The sequence below is a fragment of the Lissotriton vulgaris genome, chromosome 7 (genome assembly GCF_964263255.1).
Source record: "Lissotriton vulgaris chromosome 7, aLisVul1.2, whole genome shotgun sequence".
NCBI classification, from domain to species: domain Eukaryota; kingdom Metazoa; phylum Chordata; class Amphibia; order Caudata; family Salamandridae; genus Lissotriton; species Lissotriton vulgaris.
The window spans coordinates 1,390,265,558-1,390,285,557 of NC_141695.1; the positions used below are offsets into that span (position 1 = coordinate 1,390,265,558).

The following is a 20,000-nucleotide window of genomic DNA, read 5'->3' on the forward strand; positions in this document are numbered from 1 at the left end:
ACAGGCAGTGTGACGTCACAATGCTCCTTGTCTGTAGCCCGAACCAGGAGCCTTTGCAAACCTGGTATAATCTACATACTTACGGTGTGTTTAGTCTTGGACCACAAATGCAGTGAAGTATAATGGATTGCTACTCTTCATACATTTTTGACCATTGGCTCAGATTTGAATGCGTACTGGCCATCTGAGCATCTCTGCCAGGCCACCCTATGTCTAGAGACTGTAGATTTAGAGAGTTTATAAACATTGTCAGTTCATCAATAAAGTGTGCTCGCTTCGGCAGCACATATACTAAAATTGGAATGATACAGAGAAGATTAGCATGGCCCCTGCGCAAGGATGACACGCAAATTCGTGAAGCGATCCATATTTTTAACAGCTTTCAGGAGAGAAATCTTTTTTGTTTTCAAGACTAATTGAAAAAATAAAGCAGGTCCCAGTGCTGTCCCCGTAATATGTATTTTTCAATTAGTCTCTCCTCAACATTTTTAATGTATTTGCTTTGCAGTAAAGAAGGTGCGCTCTATGTTCAGCTGCATTTAGCAAGGAAGCCTGCAGGACTTCTGGGACTTTTCTTTCTCTTTTTTAGCCTCACTGTCATTATTCTTCACCACCCCCAAATCTATACTGCTGCAGTGTTGTGTTGCTTTGTGGGAAGCAGGACAAAGAGAAGGGCAGGGCCTATGCAAATGAAGGCCTCAGGGATGTCTGGGAGTGCCTTTTTAGCAGTATTGTTAAAGTCCACCTTGCAACCGGATTGGTCGGGTAAGCTGAAAAACACCATGCCAGATTGGGCACCAGGTGTCTAGGCGCTTGGAGGACATATTGGGTCTACATCCCTCAGTTTCTGAGGTCCAAGAAATGTTCACCCTCTACCCTAATAGAGAGGTCTTGGCCGATCGTGGCTGAGAGGGGAAGAAGGTAGCAGTGCAAGATGCTTATGGTCCTTCTCTAATAATGGACCAACTTTCTCTCTCTCCTTACCTGTGGTTCTGCCTGGCTACTGGGGCTACCAGTTGTAAGCCTGCAGCCCACAGGGAGTTGGTTTGTTCCTCTCACACATGTAAATGGGTAAGCATTCAAGTGCACACACCTGCCTACGTCCACAGACCCTCGCGCACACACACTTTTGTCAACAAGCTTTTTCGCAATTAAGAGTATCAGGGACCCATGTTGAAATACAAAAGCAGCACACCACGTGACGGCCATCACATAGAGTCCAGCAGCAAATGGGAAACGTTTAACTAGCTGTGGTCCTATTACTTGCGCTCTACCGTGGAACAACTGCTGGATGAGTCCTGCTGGAGAATATTGAACCTACAACAAGTCTGAGGTAAATAAAAATTCCACAGGAATATAATCAAACAGGGACCTACAACCCTTCCGAGCCAGATAGGAGTCAAACCTACAATCTTCTGATCCGTAGTCAGACGCGTTATCCATTGCGCCACTGGCCCTATGTAGACTTACGCATCCTTTTGTCCTTAAGTGGGCTAGAAAGTGTGTGTATGTGTGTGTGAAGGCACAAGGAAACCCATCTGACTCCTGGAAGTCTGTTCTGTGAGGTTTTCCCAAGTTTTACAAAGGACTTTAGGAGAAGGAAGCACCTAAAAGCTAGGCGAAATGGTCCTAGATCCAAGGAAATCTTTTAGATCAGGCTCAGTTTCTTAAATAGTTTGCATTAACATAATCAGTTCCAGGTCTGTGTGGGGCTGAGCTTGAGAACTCCTTAGTAAGTAGGCGTTTACAACAATAAGGGGTTTAATATTACAACACAGGTGAACATTCAGACACATTATCATAAGCTCACCTTGTCCAGGGACCCAAGCATGCTGCCTTTCCACTCTCAGAGCCCTTCACCTAACCTACTGTGCAGCTGTTTCACCTTTAATATCACTGTTCCACAGGCAGCGTGACGTCACAATGCTCCTTGTCTGTAGCCCGACCCAGGAGCCTTTGCAAACCTGGTATAATCTACATACTTACGGTGTGTTTAGTCTTGGACCACAAATGCAGTGAAGAATAATGGATTGCTACTCTTCATACATTTTTGACCATTGGCTCAGATTTGAATGCGTACTGGCCATCTGAGCATCTCTGCCAGGCCACCCTATGTCTAGAGACTGTAGATTTAGAGAGTTTATAAACATTGTCAGTTCATCAATAAAGTGTGCTCGCTTCGGCAGCACATATACTAAAATTGGAACGATACAGAGAAGATTAGCATGGCCCCTGCGCAAGGATGACACGCAAATTCGTGAAGCGTTCCATATTTTTAACAGCTTTCAGGAGAGAAATCTTTTTTGTTTTCAAGACTAATTGAAAAAATAAAGCAGGTCCCAGTGCTGTCCCCGTAATATGTATTTTTCAATTAGTCTCTCCTCAACATTTTTAATGTATTTGCTTTGCAGTAAAGAAGGTGCGCTCTATGTTCAGCTGCATTTAGCAAGGAAGCCTGCAGGACTTCTGGGACTTTTCTTTCTCTTTTTTAGCCTCACTGTCATTATTCTTCACCACCCCCAAATCTATACTGCTGCAGTGTTGTGTTGCTTTGTGGGAAGCAGGACAAAGAGAAGGGCAGGGCCTATGCAAATGAAGGCCTCAGGGATGTCTGGGAGTGCCTTTTTAGCAGTATTTTTAAAGTCCACCTTGCAACCGGATTGGTCGGGTAAGCTGAAAAACACCATGCCAGATTGGGCACCAGGTGTCTAGGCGCTTGGAGGACATATTGGGTCTACATCCCTCAGTTTCTGAGGTCCAAGAAATGTTCACCCTCTACCCTAATAGAGAGGTCTTGGCCGATCGTGGCTGAGAGGGGAAGAAGGTAGCAGTGCAAGATGCTTATGGTCCTTCTCTAATAATGGACCAACTTTCTCTCTCTCCTTACCTGTGGTTCTGCCTGGCTACTGGGGCTACCAGTTGTAAGCCTGCAGCCCACAGGGAGTTGGTTTGTTCCTCTCACACATGTAAATGGGTAAGCATTCAAGTGCACACACCTGCCTACGTCCACCGACCCTCGCGCACACACACTTTTGTCAACAAGCTTTTTCGCAATTAAGAGTATCAGGGACCCATGTTGAAATACAAAAGCAGCACACCACGTGACGGCCATCACATAGAGTCCAGCAGCAAATGGGAAACGTTTAACTAGCTGTGGTCCTATTACTTGCGCTCTACCGTGGAACAACTGCTGGATGAGTCCTGCTGGAGAATATTGAACCTACAACAAGTCTGAGGTAAATAAAAATTCCACAGGAATATAATCAAACAGGGACCTACAACCCTTCCGAGCCAGATAGGAGTCGAACCTACAATCTTCTGATCCGTAGTCAGACGCGTTATCCATTGCGCCACTGGCCCTATGTAGACTTACGCATCCTTTTGTCCTTAAGTGGGCTAGAAAGTGTGTGTATGTGTGTGTGAAGGCACAAGGAAACCCATCTGACCTCCTGGAAGTCTGTTCTGTGAGGTTTTCCCAAGTTTTACAAAGGACTTTAGAAGAAGGAAGCACCTAAAAGCTAGGCGAAATGGTCCTAGATCCAAGGAAATCTTTTAGATCAGGCTCAGTTTCTTAAATAGTTTGCATTAACATAATCAGTTCCAGGTCTGTGTGGGGCTGAGCTTGAGAACTCCTTAGTAAGTAGGCGTTTACAACAATAAGGGGTTTAATATTACAACACAGGTGAACATTCAGACACATTATCATACGCTCACCTTGTCCAGGGACCCAAGCATGCTGCCTTTCCACTCTCAGAGCCCTTCACCTAACCTACTGTGCAGCTGTTTCACCTTTAATATCACTGTTCCACAGGCAGTGTGACACCACAATGCTCCTTGTCTGTAGCCCGAACCAGGAGCCTTTGCAAACCTGGTATAATCTACATACTTACGGTGTGTTTAGTCTTGGACCACAAATGCAGTGAAGAATAATGGATTGCTACTCTTCATACATTTTTGACCATTGGCTCAGATTTGAATGCGTACTGGCCATCTGAGCATCTCTGCCAGGCCACCCTATGTCTAGAGACTGTAGATTTAGAGAGTTTATAAACATTGTCAGTTCATCAATAAAGTGTGCTCGCTTCGGCAGCACATATACTAAAATTGGAACGATACAGAGAAGATTAGCATGGCCCCTGCGCAAGGATGACACGCAAATTCGTGAAGCGTTCCATATTTTTAACAGCTTTCAGGAGAGAAATCTTTTTTGTTTTCAAGACTAATTGAAAAAATAAAGCAGGTCCCAGTGCTGTCCCCGTAATATGTATTTTTCAATTAGTCTCTCCTCAACATTTTTAATGTATTTGCTTTGCAGTAAAGAAGGTGCGCTCTATGTTCAGCTGCATTTAGCAAGGAAGCCTGCAGGACTTCTGGGACTTTTCTTTCTCTTTTTTAGCCTCACTGTCATTATTCTTCACCACCCCCAAATCTATACTGCTGCAGTGTTGTGTTGCTTTGTGGGAAGCAGGACAAAGAGAAGGGCAGGGCCTATGCAAATGAAGGCCTCAGGGATGTCTGGGAGTGCCTTTTTAGCAGTATTGTTAAAGTCCACCTTGCAACCGGATTGGTCGGGTAAGCTGAAAAACACCATGCCAGATTGGGCACCAGGTGTCTAGGCGCTTGGAGGACATATTGGGTCTACATCCCTCAGTTTCTGAGGTCCAAGAAATGTTCACCCTCTACCCTAATAGAGAGGTCTTGGCCGATCGTGGCTGAGAGGGGAAGAAGGTAGCAGTGCAAGATGCTTATGGTCCTTCTCTAATAATGGACCAACTTTCTCTCTCTCCTTACCTGTGGTTCTGCCTGGCTACTGGGGCTACCAGTTGTAAGCCTGCAGCCCACAGGGAGTTGGTTTGTTCCTCTCACACATGTAAATGGGTAAGCATTCAAGTGCACACACCTGCCTACGTCCACAGACCCTCGCGCACACACACTTTTGTCAACAAGCTTTTTTGCAATTAAGAGTATCAGGGACCCATGTTGAAATACAAAAGCAGCACACCACGTGACGGCCATCACATAGAGTCCAGCAGCAAATGGGAAACGTTTAACTAGCTGTGGTCCTATTACTTGCGCTCTACCGTGGAACAACTGCTGGATGAGTTCTGCTGGAGAATATTGAACCTACAACAAGTCTGAGGTAAATACAAATTCCACAGGAATATAATCAAACAGGGACCTACAACCCTTCCGAGCCAGATAGGAGTCGAACCTACAATCTTCTGATCCGTAGTCAGACGCGTTATCCATTGCGCCACTGGCCCTATGTAGACTTACGCATCCTTTTGTCCTTAAGTGGGCTAGAAAGTGTGTGTATGTGTGTGTGAAGGCACAAGGAAACCCATCTGACCTCCTGGAAGTCTGTTCTGTGAGGTTTTCCCAAGTTTTACAAAGGACTTTAGGAGAAGGAAGCACCTAAAAGCTAGGCGAAATGGTCCTAGATCCAAGGAAATCTTTTAGATCAGGCTCAGTTTCTTAAATAGTTTGCATTAACATAATCAGTTCCAGGTCTGTGTGGGGCTGAGCTTGAGAACTCCTTAGTAAGTAGGCGTTTACAACAATAAGGGGTTTAATATTACAACACAGGTGAACATTCAGACACATTATCATAAGCTCACCTTGTCCAGGGACCCAAGCATGCTGCCTTTCCACTCTCAGAGCCCTTCACCTAACCTACTGTGCAGCTGTTTCACCTTTAATATCACTGTTCCACAGGCAGCGTGACGTCACAATGCTCCTTGTCTGTAGCCCGACCCAGGAGCCTTTGCAAACCTGGTATAATCTACATACTTACGGTGTGTTTAGTCTTGGACCACAAATGCAGTGAAGAATAATGGATTGCTACTCTTCATACATTTTTGACCATTGGCTCAGATTTGAATGCGTACTGGCCATCTGAGCATCTCTGCCAGGCCACCCTATGTCTAGAGACTGTAGATTTAGAGAGTTTATAAACATTGTCAGTTCATCAATAAAGTGTGCTCGCTTCGGCAGCACATATACTAAAATTGGAACGATACAGAGAAGATTAGCATGGCCCCTGCGCAAGGATGACACGCAAATTCGTGAAGCGTTCCATATTTTTAACAGCTTTCAGGAGAGAAATCTTTTTTGTTTTCAAGACTAATTGAAAAAATAAAGCAGGTCCCAGTGCTGTCCCCGTAATATGTATTTTTCAATTAGTCTCTCCTCAACATTTTTAATGTATTTGCTTTGCAGTAAAGAAGGTGCGCTCTATGTTCAGCTGCATTTAGCAAGGAAGCCTGCAGGACTTCTGGGACTTTTCTTTCTCTTTTTTAGCCTCACTGTCATTATTCTTCACCACCCCCAAATCTATACTGCTGCAGTGTTGTGTTGCTTTGTGGGAAGCAGGACAAAGAGAAGGGCAGGGCCTATGCAAATGAAGGCCTCAGGGATGTCTGGGAGTGCCTTTTTAGCAGTATTTTTAAAGTCCACCTTGCAACCGGATTGGTCGGGTAAGCTGAAAAACACCATGCCAGATTGGGCACCAGGTGTCTAGGCGCTTGGAGGACATATTGGGTCTACATCCCTCAGTTTCTGAGGTCCAAGAAATGTTCACCCTCTACCCTAATAGAGAGGTCTTGGCCGATCGTGGCTGAGAGGGGAAGAAGGTAGCAGTGCAAGATGCTTATGGTCCTTCTCTAATAATGGACCAACTTTCTCTCTCTCCTTACCTGTGGTTCTGCCTGGCTACTGGGGCTACCAGTTGTAAGCCTGCAGCCCACAGGGAGTTGGTTTGTTCCTCTCACACATGTAAATGGGTAAGCATTCAAGTGCACACACCTGCCTACGTCCACCGACCCTCGCGCACACACACTTTTGTCAACAAGCTTTTTCGCAATTAAGAGTATCAGGGACCCATGTTGAAATACAAAAGCAGCACACCACGTGACGGCCATCACATAGAGTCCAGCAGCAAATGGGAAACGTTTAACTAGCTGTGGTCCTATTACTTGCGCTCTACCGTGGAACAACTGCTGGATGAGTCCTGCTGGAGAATATTGAACCTACAACAAGTCTGAGGTAAATAAAAATTCCACAGGAATATAATCAAACAGGGACCTACAACCCTTCCGAGCCAGATAGGAGTCGAACCTACAATCTTCTGATCCGTAGTCAGACGCGTTATCCATTGCGCCACTGGCCCTATGTAGACTTACGCATCCTTTTGTCCTTAAGTGGGCTAGAAAGTGTGTGTATGTGTGTGTGAAGGCACAAGGAAACCCATCTGACCTCCTGGAAGTCTGTTCTGTGAGGTTTTCCCAAGTTTTACAAAGGACTTTAGAAGAAGGAAGCACCTAAAAGCTAGGCGAAATGGTCCTAGATCCAAGGAAATCTTTTAGATCAGGCTCAGTTTCTTAAATAGTTTGCATTAACATAATCAGTTCCAGGTCTGTGTGGGGCTGAGCTTGAGAACTCCTTAGTAAGTAGGCGTTTACAACAATAAGGGGTTTAATATTACAACACAGGTGAACATTCAGACACATTATCATACGCTCACCTTGTCCAGGGACCCAAGCATGCTGCCTTTCCACTCTCAGAGCCCTTCACCTAACCTACTGTGCAGCTGTTTCACCTTTAATATCACTGTTCCACAGGCAGTGTGACACCACAATGCTCCTTGTCTGTAGCCCGAACCAGGAGCCTTTGCAAACCTGGTATAATCTACATACTTACGGTGTGTTTAGTCTTGGACCACAAATGCAGTGAAGAATAATGGATTGCTACTCTTCATACATTTTTGACCATTGGCTCAGATTTGAATGCGTACTGGCCATCTGAGCATCTCTGCCAGGCCACCCTATGTCTAGAGACTGTAGATTTAGAGAGTTTATAAACATTGTCAGTTCATCAATAAAGTGTGCTCGCTTCGGCAGCACATATACTAAAATTGGAACGATACAGAGAAGATTAGCATGGCCCCTGCGCAAGGATGACACGCAAATTCGTGAAGCGTTCCATATTTTTAACAGCTTTCAGGAGAGAAATCTTTTTTGTTTTCAAGACTAATTGAAAAAATAAAGCAGGTCCCAGTGCTGTCCCCGTAATATGTATTTTTCAATTAGTCTCTCCTCAACATTTTTAATGTATTTGCTTTGCAGTAAAGAAGGTGCGCTCTATGTTCAGCTGCATTTAGCAAGGAAGCCTGCAGGACTTCTGGGACTTTTCTTTCTCTTTTTTAGCCTCACTGTCATTATTCTTCACCACCCCCAAATCTATACTGCTGCAGTGTTGTGTTGCTTTGTGGGAAGCAGGACAAAGAGAAGGGCAGGGCCTATGCAAATGAAGGCCTCAGGGATGTCTGGGAGTGCCTTTTTAGCAGTATTGTTAAAGTCCACCTTGCAACCGGATTGGTCGGGTAAGCTGAAAAACACCATGCCAGATTGGGCACCAGGTGTCTAGGCGCTTGGAGGACATATTGGGTCTACATCCCTCAGTTTCTGAGGTCCAAGAAATGTTCACCCTCTACCCTAATAGAGAGGTCTTGGCCGATCGTGGCTGAGAGGGGAAGAAGGTAGCAGTGCAAGATGCTTATGGTCCTTCTCTAATAATGGACCAACTTTCTCTCTCTCCTTACCTGTGGTTCTGCCTGGCTACTGGGGCTACCAGTTGTAAGCCTGCAGCCCACAGGGAGTTGGTTTGTTCCTCTCACACATGTAAATGGGTAAGCATTCAAGTGCACACACCTGCCTACGTCCACAGACCCTCGCGCACACACACTTTTGTCAACAAGCTTTTTTGCAATTAAGAGTATCAGGGACCCATGTTGAAATACAAAAGCAGCACACCACGTGACGGCCATCACATAGAGTCCAGCAGCAAATGGGAAACGTTTAACTAGCTGTGGTCCTATTACTTGCGCTCTACCGTGGAACAACTGCTGGATGAGTTCTGCTGGAGAATATTGAACCTACAACAAGTCTGAGGTAAATACAAATTCCACAGGAATATAATCAAACAGGGACCTACAACCCTTCCGAGCCAGATAGGAGTCGAACCTACAATCTTCTGATCCGTAGTCAGACGCGTTATCCATTGCGCCACTGGCCCTATGTAGACTTACGCATCCTTTTGTCCTTAAGTGGGCTAGAAAGTGTGTGTATGTGTGTGTGAAGGCACAAGGAAACCCATCTGACCTCCTGGAAGTCTGTTCTGTGAGGTTTTCCCAAGTTTTACAAAGGACTTTAGGAGAAGGAAGCACCTAAAAGCTAGGCGAAATGGTCCTAGATCCAAGGAAATCTTTTAGATCAGGCTCAGTTTCTTAAATAGTTTGCATTAACATAATCAGTTCCAGGTCTGTGTGGGGCTGAGCTTGAGAACTCCTTAGTAAGTAGGCGTTTACAACAATAAGGGGTTTAATATTACAACACAGGTGAACATTCAGACACATTATCATAAGCTCACCTTGTCCAGGGACCCAAGCATGCTGCCTTTCCACTCTCAGAGCCCTTCACCTAACCTACTGTGCAGCTGTTTCACCTTTAATATCACTGTTCCACAGGCAGCGTGACGTCACAATGCTCCTTGTCTGTAGCCCGACCCAGGAGCCTTTGCAAACCTGGTATAATCTACATACTTACGGTGTGTTTAGTCTTGGACCACAAATGCAGTGAAGAATAATGGATTGCTACTCTTCATACATTTTTGACCATTGGCTCAGATTTGAATGCGTACTGGCCATCTGAGCATCTCTGCCAGGCCACCCTATTTCTAGAGACTGTAGATTTAGAGAGTTTATAAACATTGTCAGTTCATCAATAAAGTGTGCTCGCTTCGGCAGCACATATACTAAAATTGGAACGATACAGAGAAGATTAGCATGGCCCCTGCGCAAGGATGACACGCAAATTCGTGAAGCGTTCCATATTTTTAACAGCTTTCAGGAGAGAAATCTTTTTTGTTTTCAAGACTAATTGAAAAAATAAAGCAGGTCCCAGTGCTGTCCCCGTAATATGTATTTTTCAATTAGTCTCTCCTCAACATTTTTAATGTATTTGCTTTGCAGTAAAGAAGGTGCGCTCTATGTTCAGCTGCATTTAGCAAGGAAGCCTGCAGGACTTCTGGGACTTTTCTTTCTCTTTTTTAGCCTCACTGTCATTATTCTTCACCACCCCCAAATCTATACTGCTGCAGTGTTGTGTTGCTTTGTGGGAAGCAGGACAAAGAGAAGGGCAGGGCCTATGCAAATGAAGGCCTCAGGGATGTCTGGGAGTGCCTTTTTAGCAGTATTGTTAAAGTCCACCTTGCAACCGGATTGGTCGGGTAAGCTGAAAAACACCATGCCAGATTGGGCACCAGGTGTCTAGGCGCTTGGAGGACATATTGGGTCTACATCCCTCAGTTTCTGAGGTCCAAGAAATGTTCACCCTCTACCCTAATAGAGAGGTCTTGGCCGATCGTGGCTGAGAGGGGAAGAAGGTAGCAGTGCAAGATGCTTATGGTCCTTCTCTAATAATGGACCAACTTTCTCTCTCTCCTTACCTGTGGTTCTGCCTGGCTACTGGGGCTACCAGTTGTAAGCCTGCAGCCCACAGGGAGTTGGTTTGTTCCTCTCACACATGTAAATGGGTAAGCATTCAAGTGCACACACCTGCCTACGTCCACAGACCCTCGCGCACACACACTTTTGTCAACAAGCTTTTTCGCAATTAAGAGTATCAGGGACCCATGTTGAAATACAAAAGCAGCACACCACGTGACGGCCATCACATAGAGTCCAGCAGCAAATGGGAAACGTTTAACTAGCTGTGGTCCTATTACTTGCGCTCTACCGTGGAACAACTGCTGGATGAGTCCTGCTGGAGAATATTGAACCTACAACAAGTCTGAGGTAAATAAAAATTCCACAGGAATATAATCAAACAGGGACCTACAACCCTTCCAAGCCAGATAGGAGTCAAACCTACAATCTTCTGATCCGTAGTCAGACGCGTTATCCATTGCGCCACTGGCCCTATGTAGACTTACGCATCCTTTTGTCCTTAAGTGGGCTAGAAAGTGTGTGTATGTGTGTGTGAAGGCACAAGGAAACCCATCTGACCTCCTGGAAGTCTGTTCTGTGAGGTTTTCCCAAGTTTTACAAAGGACTTTAGGAGAAGGAAGCACCTAAAAGCTAGGCGAAATGGTCCTAGATCCAAGGAAATCTTTTAGATCAGGCTCAGTTTCTTAAATAGTTTGCATTAACATAATCAGTTCCAGGTCTGTGTGGGGCTGAGCTTGAGAACTCCTTAGTAAGTAGGCGTTTACAACAATAAGGGGTTTAATATTACAACACAGGTGAACATTCAGACACATTATCATAAGCTCACCTTGTCCAGGGACCCAAGCATGCTGCCTTTCCACTCTCAGAGCCCTTCACCTACCCTACTGTGCAGCTGTTTCACCTTTAATATCACTGTTCCACAGGCAGCGTGACGTCACAATGCTCCTTGTCTGTAGCCCGACCCAGGAGCCTTTGCAAACCTGGTATAATCTACATACTTACGGTGTGTTTAGTCTTGGACCACAAATGCAGTGAAGAATAATGGATTGCTACTCTTCATACATTTTTGACCATTGGCTCAGATTTGAATGCGTACTGGCCATCTGAGCATCTCTGCCAGGCCACCCTATGTCTAGAGACTGTAGATTTAGAGAGTTTATAAACATTGTCAGTTCATCAATAAAGTGTGCTCGCTTCGGCAGCACATATACTAAAATTGGAACGATACAGAGAAGATTAGCATGGCCCCTGCGCAAGGATGACACGCAAATTCGTGAAGCGTTCCATATTTTTAACAGCTTTCAGGAGAGAAATCTTTTTTGTTTTCAAGACTAATTGAAAAAATAAAGCAGGTCCCAGTGCTGTCCCCGTAATATGTATTTTTCAATTAGTCTCTCCTCAACATTTTTAATGTATTTGCTTTGCAGTAAAGAAGGTGCGCTCTATGTTCAGCTGCATTTAGCAAGGAAGCCTGCAGGACTTCTGGGACTTTTCTTTCTCTTTTTTAGCCTCACTGTCATTATTCTTCACCACCCCCAAATCTATACTGCTGCAGTGTTGTGTTGCTTTGTGGGAAGCAGGACAAAGAGAAGGGCAGGGCCTATGCAAATGAAGGCCTCAGGGATGTCTGGGAGTGCCTTTTTAGCAGTATTGTTAAAGTCCACCTTGCAACCGGATTGGTCGGGTAAGCTGAAAAACACCATGCCAGATTGGGCACCAGGTGTCTAGGCGCTTGGAGGACATATTGGGTCTACATCCCTCAGTTTCTGAAGTCCAAGAAATGTTCACCCTCTACCCTAATAGAGAGGTCTTGGCCGATCGTGGCTGAGAGGGGAAGAAGGTAGCAGTGCAAGATGCTTATGGTCCTTCTCTAATAATGGACCAACTTTCTCTCTCTCCTTACCTGTGGTTCTGCCTGGCTACTGGGGCTACCAGTTGTAAGCCTGCAGCCCACAGGGAGTTGGTTTGTTCCTCTCACACATGTAAATGGGTAAGCATTCAAGTGCACACACCTGCCTACGTCCACAGACCCTCGCGCACACACACTTTTGTCAACAAGCTTTTTCGCAATTAAGAGTATCAGGGACCCATGTTGAAATACAAAAGCAGCACACCACGTGACGGCCATCACATAGAGTCCAGCAGCAAATGGGAAACGTTTAACTAGCTGTGGTCCTATTACTTGCGCTCTACCGTGGAACAACTGCTGGATGAGTCCTGCTGGAGAATATTGAACCTACAACAAGTCTGAGGTAAATACAAATTCCACAGGAATATAATCAAACAGGGACCTACAACCCTTCCGAACCAGATAGGAGTCGAACCTACAATCTTCTGATCCGTAGTCAGACGCGTTATCCATTGCGCCACTGGCCCTATGTAGACTTACGCATCCTTTTGTCCTTAAGTGGGCTAGAAAGTGTGTGTATGTGTGTGTGAAGGCACAAGGAAACCCATCTGACCTCCTGGAAGTCTGTTCTGTGAGGTTTTCCCAAGTTTTACAAAGGACTTTAGGAGAAGGAAGCACCTAAAAGCTAGGCGAAATGGTCCTAGATCCAAGGAAATCTTTTAGATCAGGCTCAGTTTCTTAAATAGTTTGCATTAACATAATCAGTTCCAGGTCTGTGTGGGGCTGAGCTTGAGAACTCCTTAGTAAGTAGGCGTTTACAACAATAAGGGGTTTAATATTACAACACAGGTGAACATTCAGACACATTATCATAAGCTCACCTTGTCCAGGGACCCAAGCATGCTGCCTTTCCACTCTCAGAGCCCTTCACCTAACCTACTGTGCAGCTGTTTCACCTTTAATATCACTGTTCCACAGGCAGCGTGACGTCACAATGCTCCTTGTCTGTAGCCCGACCCAGGAGCCTTTGCAAACCTGGTATAATCTACATACTTACGGTGTGTTTAGTCTTGGACCACAAATGCAGTGAAGAATAATGGATTGCTACTCTTCATACATTTTTGACCATTGGCTCAGATTTGAATGCGTACTGGCCATCTGAGCATCTCTGCCAGGCCACCCTATGTCTAGAGACTGTAGATTTAGAGAGTTTATAAACATTGTCAGTTCATCAATAAAGTGTGCTCGCTTCGGCAGCACATATACTAAAATTGGAACGATACAGAGAAGATTAGCATGGCCCCTGCGCAAGGATGACACGCAAATTCGTGAAGCGTTCCATATTTTTAACAGCTTTCAGGAGAGAAATCTTTTTTGTTTTCAAGACTAATTGAAAAAATAAAGCAGGTCCCAGTGCTGTCCCCGTAATATGTATTTTTCAATTAGTCTCTCCTCAACATTTTTAATGTATTTGCTTTGCAGTAAAGAAGGTGCGCTCTATGTTCAGCTGCATTTAGCAAGGAAGCCTGCAGGACTTCTGGGACTTTTCTTTCTCTTTTTTAGCCTCACTGTCATTATTCTTCACCACCCCCAAATCTATACTGCTGCAGTGTTGTGTTGCTTTGTGGGAAGCAGGACAAAGAGAAGGGCAGGGCCTATGCAAATGAAGGCCTCAGGGATGTCTGGGAGTGCCTTTTTAGCAGTATTGTTAAAGTCCACCTTGCAACCGGATTGGTCGGGTAAGCTGAAAAACACCATGCCAGATTGGGCACCAGGTGTCTAGGCGCTTGGAGGACATATTGGGTCTACATCCCTCAGTTTCTGAGGTCCAAGAAATGTTCACCCTCTACCCTAATAGAGAGGTCTTGGCCGATCGTGGCTGAGAGGGGAAGAAGGTAGCAGTGCAAGATGCTTATGGTCCTTCTCTAATAATGGACCAACTTTCTCTCTCTCCTTACCTGTGGTTCTGCCTGGCTACTGGGGCTACCAGTTGTAAGCCTGCAGCCCACAGGGAGTTGGTTTGTTCCTCTCACACATGTAAATGGGTAAGCATTCAAGTGCACACACCTGCCTACGTCCACAGACCCTCGCGCACACACACTTTTGTCAACAAGCTTTTTTGCAATTAAGAGTATCAGGGACCCATGTTGAAATACAAAAGCAGCACACCACGTGACGGCCATCACATAGAGTCCAGCAGCAAATGGGAAACGTTTAACTAGCTGTGGTCCTATTACTTGCGCTCTACCGTGGAACAACTGCTGGATGAGTCCTGCTGGAGAATATTGAACCTACAACAAGTCTGAGGTAAATAAAAATTCCACAGGAATATAATCAAACAGGGACCTACAACCCTTCCGAGCCAGATAGGAGTTGAACCTACAATCTTCTGATCTGTAGTCAGACGCGTTATCCATTGCGCCACTGGCCCTATGTAGACTTACGCATCCTTTTGTCCTTAAGTGGGCTAGAAAGTGTGTGTATGTGTGTGTGAAGGCACAAGGAAACCCATCTGACCTCCTGGAAGTCTGTTCTGTGAGGTTTTCCCAAGTTTTACAAAGGACTTTAGGAGAAGGAAGCACCTAAAAGCTAGGCGAAATGGTCCTAGATCCAAGGAAATCTTTTAGATCAGGCTCAGTTTCTTAAATAGTTTGCATTAACATAATCAGTTCCAGGTCTGTGTGGGGCTGAGCTTGAGAACTCCTTAGTAAGTAGGCGTTTACAACAATAAGGGGTTTAATATTACAACACAGGTGAACATTCAGACACATTATCATAAGCTCACCTTGTCCAGGGACCCAAGCATGCTGCCTTTCCACTCTCAGAGCCCTTCACCTAACCTACTGTGCAGCTGTTTCACCTTTAATATCACTGTTCCACAGGCAGCGTGACGTCACAATGCTCCTTGTCTGTAGCCCGACCCAGGAGCCTTTGCAAACCTGGTATAATCTACATACTTACGGTGTGTTTAGTCTTGGACCACAAATGCAGTGAAGAATAATGGATTGCTACTCTTCATACATTTTTGACCATTGGCTCAGATTTGAATGCGTACTGGCCATCTGAGCATCTCTGCCAGGCCACCCTATGTCTAGAGACTGTAGATTTAGAGAGTTTATAAACATTGTCAGTTCATCAATAAAGTGTGCTCGCTTCGGCAGCACATATACTAAAATTGGAACGATACAGAGAAGATTAGCATGGCCCCTGCGCAAGGATGACACGCAAATTCGTGAAGCGTTCCATATTTTTAACAGCTTTCAGGAGAGAAATCTTTTTTGTTTTCAAGACTAATTGAAAAAATAAAGCAGGTCCCAGTGCTGTCCCCGTAATATGTATTTTTCAATTAGTCTCTCCTCAACATTTTTAATGTATTTGCTTTGCAGTAAAGAAGGTGCGCTCTATGTTCAGCTGCATTTAGCAAGGAAGCCTGCAGGACTTCTGGGACTTTTCTTTCTCTTTTTTAGCCTCACTGTCATTATTCTTCACCACCCCCAAATCTATACTGCTGCAGTGTTGTGTTGCTTTGTGGGAAGCAGGACAAAGAGAAGGGCAGGGCCTATGCAAATGAAGGCCTCAGGGATGTCTGGGAGTGCCTTTTTAGCAGTATTGTTAAAGTCCACCTTGCAACCGGATTGGTCGGGTAAGCTGAAAAACACCATGCCAGATTGGGCACCAGGTGTCTAGGCGCTTGGAGGACATATTGGGTCTACATCCCTCAGTTTCTGAGGTCCAAGAAATGTTCACCCTCTACCCTAATAGAGAGGTCTTGGCCGATCGTGGCTGAGAGGGGAAGAAGGTAGCAGTGCAAGATGCTTATGGTCCTTCTCTAATAATGGACCAACTTTCTCTCTCTCCTTACCTGTGGTTCTGCCTGGCTACTGGGGCTACCAGTTGTAAGCCTGCAGCCCACAGGGAGTTGGTTTGTTCCTCTCACACATGTAAATGGGTAAGCATTCAAGTGCACACACCTGCCTACGTCCACAGACCCTCGCGCACACACACTTTTGTCAACAAGCTTTTTCGCAATTAAGAGTATCAGGGACCCATGTTGAAATACAAAAGCAGCACACCACGTGACGGCCATCACATAGAGTCCAGCAGCAAATGGGAAATGTTTAACTAGCTGTGGTCCTATTACTTGCGCTCTACCGTGGAACAACTGCTGGATGAGTCCTGCTGGAGAATATTGAACCTACAACAAGTCTGAGGTAAATAAAAATTCCACAGGAATATAATCAAACAGGGACCTACAACCCTTCCAAGCCAGATAGGAGTCGAACCTACAATCTTCTGATCCGTAGTCAGACGCGTTATCCATTGCGCCACTGGCCCTATGTAGACTTACGCATCCTTTTGTCCTTAAGTGGGCTAGAAAGTGTGTGTATGTGTGTGTGAAGGCACAAGGAAACCCATCTGACCTCCTGGAAGTCTGTTCTGTGAGGTTTTCCCAAGTTTTACAAAGGACTTTAGGAGAAGGAAGCACCTAAAAGCTAGGCGAAATGGTCCTAGATCCAAGGAAATCTTTTAGATCAGGCTCAGTTTCTTAAATAGTTTGCATTAACATAATCAGTTCCAGGTCTGTGTGGGGCTGAGCTTGAGAACTCCTTAGTAAGTAGGCGTTTACAACAATAAGGGGTTTAATATTACAACACAGGTGAACATTCAGACACATTATCATAAGCTCACCTTGTCCAGGGACCCAAGCATGCTGCCTTTCCACTCTCAGAGCCCTTCACCTACCCTACTGTGCAGCTGTTTCACCTTTAATATCACTGTTCCACAGGCAGCGTGACGTCACAATGCTCCTTGTCTGTAGCCCGACCCAGGAGCCTTTGCAAACCTGGTATAATCTACATACTTACGGTGTGTTTAGTCTTGGACCACAAATGCAGTGAAGAATAATGGATTGCTACTCTTCATACATTTTTGACCATTGGCTCAGATTTGAATGCGTACTGGCCATCTGAGCATCTCTGCCAGGCCACCCTATGTCTAGAGACTGTAGATTTAGAGAGTTTATAAACATTGTCAGTTCATCAATAAAGTGTGCTCGCTTCGGCAGCACATATACTAAAATTGGAACGATACAGAGAAGATTAGCATGGCCCCTGCGCAAGGATGACACGCAAATTCGTGAAGCGTTCCATATTTTTAACAGCTTTCAGGAGAGAAATCTTTTTTGTTTTCAAGACTAATTGAAAAAATAAAGCAGGTCCCAGTGCTGTCCCCGTAATATGTATTTTTCAATTAGTCTCTCCTCAACATTTTTAATGTATTTGCTTTGCAGTAAAGAAGGTGCGCTCTATGTTCAGCTGCATTTAGCAAGGAAGCCTGCAGGACTTCTGGGACTTTTCTTTCTCTTTTTTAGCCTCACTGTCATTATTCTTCACCACCCCCAAATCTATACTGCTGCAGTGTTGTGTTGCTTTGTGGGAAGCAGGACAAAGAGAAGGGCAGGGCCTATGCAAATGAAGGCCTCAGGGATGTCTGGGAGTGCCTTTTTAGCAGTATTGTTAAAGTCCACCTTGCAACCGGATTGGTCGGGTAAGCTGAAAAACACCATGCCAGATTGGGCACCAGGTGTCTAGGCGCTTGGAGGACATATTGGGTCTACATCCCTCAGTTTCTGAAGTCCAAGAAATGTTCACCCTCTACCCTAATAGAGAGGTCTTGGCCGATCGTGGCTGAGAGGGGAAGAAGGTAGCAGTGCAAGATGCTTATGGTCCTTCTCTAATAATGGACCAACTTTCTCTCTCTCCTTACCTGTGGTTCTGCCTGGCTACTGGGGCTACCAGTTGTAAGCCTGCAGCCCACAGGGAGTTGGTTTGTTCCTCTCACACATGTAAATGGGTAAGCATTCAAGTGCACACACCTGCCTACGTCCACAGACCCTCGCGCACACACACTTTTGTCAACAAGCTTTTTCGCAATTAAGAGTATCAGGGACCCATGTTGAAATACAAAAGCAGCACACCACGTGACGGCCATCACATAGAGTCCAGCAGCAAATGGGAAACGTTTAACTAGCTGTGGTCCTATTACTTGCGCTCTACCGTGGAACAACTGCTGGATGAGTCCTGCTGGAGAATATTGAACCTACAACAAGTCTGAGGTAAATACAAATTCCACAGGAATATAATCAAACAGGGACCTACAACCCTTCCGAGCCAGATAGGAGTCGAACCTACAATCTTCTGATCCGTAGTCAGACGCGTTATCCATTGCGCCACTGGCCCTATGTAGACTTACGCATCCTTTTGTCCTTAAGTGGGCTAGAAAGTGTGTGTATGTGTGTGTGAAGGCACAAGGAAACCCATCTGACCTCCTGGAAGTCTGTTCTGTGAGGTTTTCCCAAGTTTTACAAAGGACTTTAGGAGAAGGAAGCACCTAAAAGCTAGGCGAAATGGTCCTAGATCCAAGGAAATCTTTTAGATCAGGCTCAGTTTCTTAAATAGTTTGCATTAACATAATCAGTTCCAGGTCTGTGTGGGGCTGAGCTTGAGAACTCCTTAGTAAGTAGGCGTTTACAACAATAAGGGGTTTAATATTACAACACAGGTGAACATTCAGACACATTATCATAAGCTCACCTTGTCCAGGGACCCAAGCATGCTGCCTTTCCACTCTCAGAGCCCTTCACCTAACCTACTGTGCAGCTGTTTCACCTTTAATATCACTGTTCCACAGGCAGCGTGACGTCACAATGCTCCTTGTCTGTAGCCCGACCCAGGAGCCTTTGCAAACCTGGTATAATCTACATACTTACGGTGTGTTTAGTCTTGGACCACAAATGCAGTGAAGAATAATGGATTGCTACTCTTCATACATTTTTGACCATTGGCTCAGATTTGAATGCGTACTGGCCATCTGAGCATCTCTGCCAGGCCACCCTATGTCTAGAGACTGTAGATTTAGAGAGTTTATAAACATTGTCAGTTCATCAATAAAGTGTGCTCGCTTCGGCAGCACATATACTAAAATTGGAACGATACAGAGAAGATTAGCATGGCCCCTGCGCAAGGATGACACTCAAATTCGTGAAGCGTTCCATATTTTTAACAGCTTTCAGGAGAGAAATCTTTTTTGTTTTCAAGACTAATTGAAAAAATAAAGCAGGTCCCAGTGCTGTCCCCGTAATATGTATTTTTCAATTAGTCTCTCCTCAACATTTTTAATGTATTTGCTTTGCAGTAAAGAAGGTGCGCTCTATGTTCAGCTGCATTTAGCAAGGAAGCCTGCAGGACTTCTGGGACTTTTCTTTCTCTTTTTTAGCCTCACTGTCATTATTCTTCACCACCCCCAAATCTATACTGCTGCAGTGTTGTGTTGCTTTGTGGGAAGCAGGACAAAGAGAAGGGCAGGGCCTATGCAAATGAAGGCCTCAGGGATGTCTGGGAGTGCCTTTTTAGCAGTATTGTTAAAGTCCACCTTGCAACCGGATTGGTCGGGTAAGCTGAAAAACACCATGCCAGATTGGGCACCAGGTGTCTAGGCGCTTGGAGGACATATTGGGTCTACATCCCTCAGTTTCTGAGGTCCAAGAAATGTTCACCCTCTACCCTAATAGAGAGGTCTTGGCCGATCGTGGCTGAGAGGGGAAGAAGGTAGCAGTGCAAGATGCTTATGGTCCTTCTCTAATAATGG

General features: G+C 45.1%; 12 non-coding genes across 12 annotated transcripts; 11 read left to right on the forward strand and 1 right to left on the reverse strand.

Moving 5' to 3' along the window:
• Positions 1–267: 267 nt before the first annotated feature.
• On the forward strand, positions 268–374 carry LOC147704810 (U6 spliceosomal RNA). Its single transcript, XR_015298343.1, has one exon. It is a non-coding gene; the product is annotated as a U6 spliceosomal RNA (small nuclear RNA).
• Positions 375–2,170: 1,796 nt separating this feature from the next.
• LOC147704811 (U6 spliceosomal RNA) lies at positions 2,171–2,277 on the forward strand. The gene has a single exon (XR_015297787.1). It is a non-coding gene; the product is annotated as a U6 spliceosomal RNA (small nuclear RNA).
• A 1,797-nt stretch (positions 2,278–4,074) lies between these two features.
• On the forward strand, positions 4,075–4,181 carry LOC147704812 (U6 spliceosomal RNA). Its single transcript, XR_015297788.1, has one exon. It is a non-coding gene; the product is annotated as a U6 spliceosomal RNA (small nuclear RNA).
• Positions 4,182–5,978: 1,797 nt separating this feature from the next.
• LOC147704813 (U6 spliceosomal RNA) lies at positions 5,979–6,085 on the forward strand. The gene has a single exon (XR_015297790.1). It is a non-coding gene; the product is annotated as a U6 spliceosomal RNA (small nuclear RNA).
• A 1,797-nt stretch (positions 6,086–7,882) lies between these two features.
• LOC147704814 (U6 spliceosomal RNA) lies at positions 7,883–7,989 on the forward strand. The gene has a single exon (XR_015297791.1). It is a non-coding gene; the product is annotated as a U6 spliceosomal RNA (small nuclear RNA).
• A 1,797-nt stretch (positions 7,990–9,786) lies between these two features.
• Positions 9,787–9,893, forward strand: LOC147704815 (U6 spliceosomal RNA). Its single transcript, XR_015297792.1, has one exon. It is a non-coding gene; the product is annotated as a U6 spliceosomal RNA (small nuclear RNA).
• Positions 9,894–11,690: 1,797 nt separating this feature from the next.
• LOC147704816 (U6 spliceosomal RNA) lies at positions 11,691–11,797 on the forward strand. Its single transcript, XR_015297793.1, has one exon. It is a non-coding gene; the product is annotated as a U6 spliceosomal RNA (small nuclear RNA).
• A 1,797-nt stretch (positions 11,798–13,594) lies between these two features.
• Positions 13,595–13,701, forward strand: LOC147704817 (U6 spliceosomal RNA). The gene has a single exon (XR_015297794.1). It is a non-coding gene; the product is annotated as a U6 spliceosomal RNA (small nuclear RNA).
• Positions 13,702–14,711: 1,010 nt separating this feature from the next.
• On the reverse strand, positions 14,712–14,784 carry TRNAC-ACA (transfer RNA cysteine (anticodon ACA)). The gene has a single exon. It is a non-coding gene; the product is annotated as a tRNA-Cys (tRNA).
• A 714-nt stretch (positions 14,785–15,498) lies between these two features.
• Positions 15,499–15,605, forward strand: LOC147704819 (U6 spliceosomal RNA). Its single transcript, XR_015297795.1, has one exon. It is a non-coding gene; the product is annotated as a U6 spliceosomal RNA (small nuclear RNA).
• Positions 15,606–17,402: 1,797 nt separating this feature from the next.
• On the forward strand, positions 17,403–17,509 carry LOC147704820 (U6 spliceosomal RNA). The gene has a single exon (XR_015297796.1). It is a non-coding gene; the product is annotated as a U6 spliceosomal RNA (small nuclear RNA).
• Positions 17,510–19,306: 1,797 nt separating this feature from the next.
• Positions 19,307–19,413, forward strand: LOC147704821 (U6 spliceosomal RNA). Its single transcript, XR_015298297.1, has one exon. It is a non-coding gene; the product is annotated as a U6 spliceosomal RNA (small nuclear RNA).
• Positions 19,414–20,000: the final 587 nt, after the last annotated feature.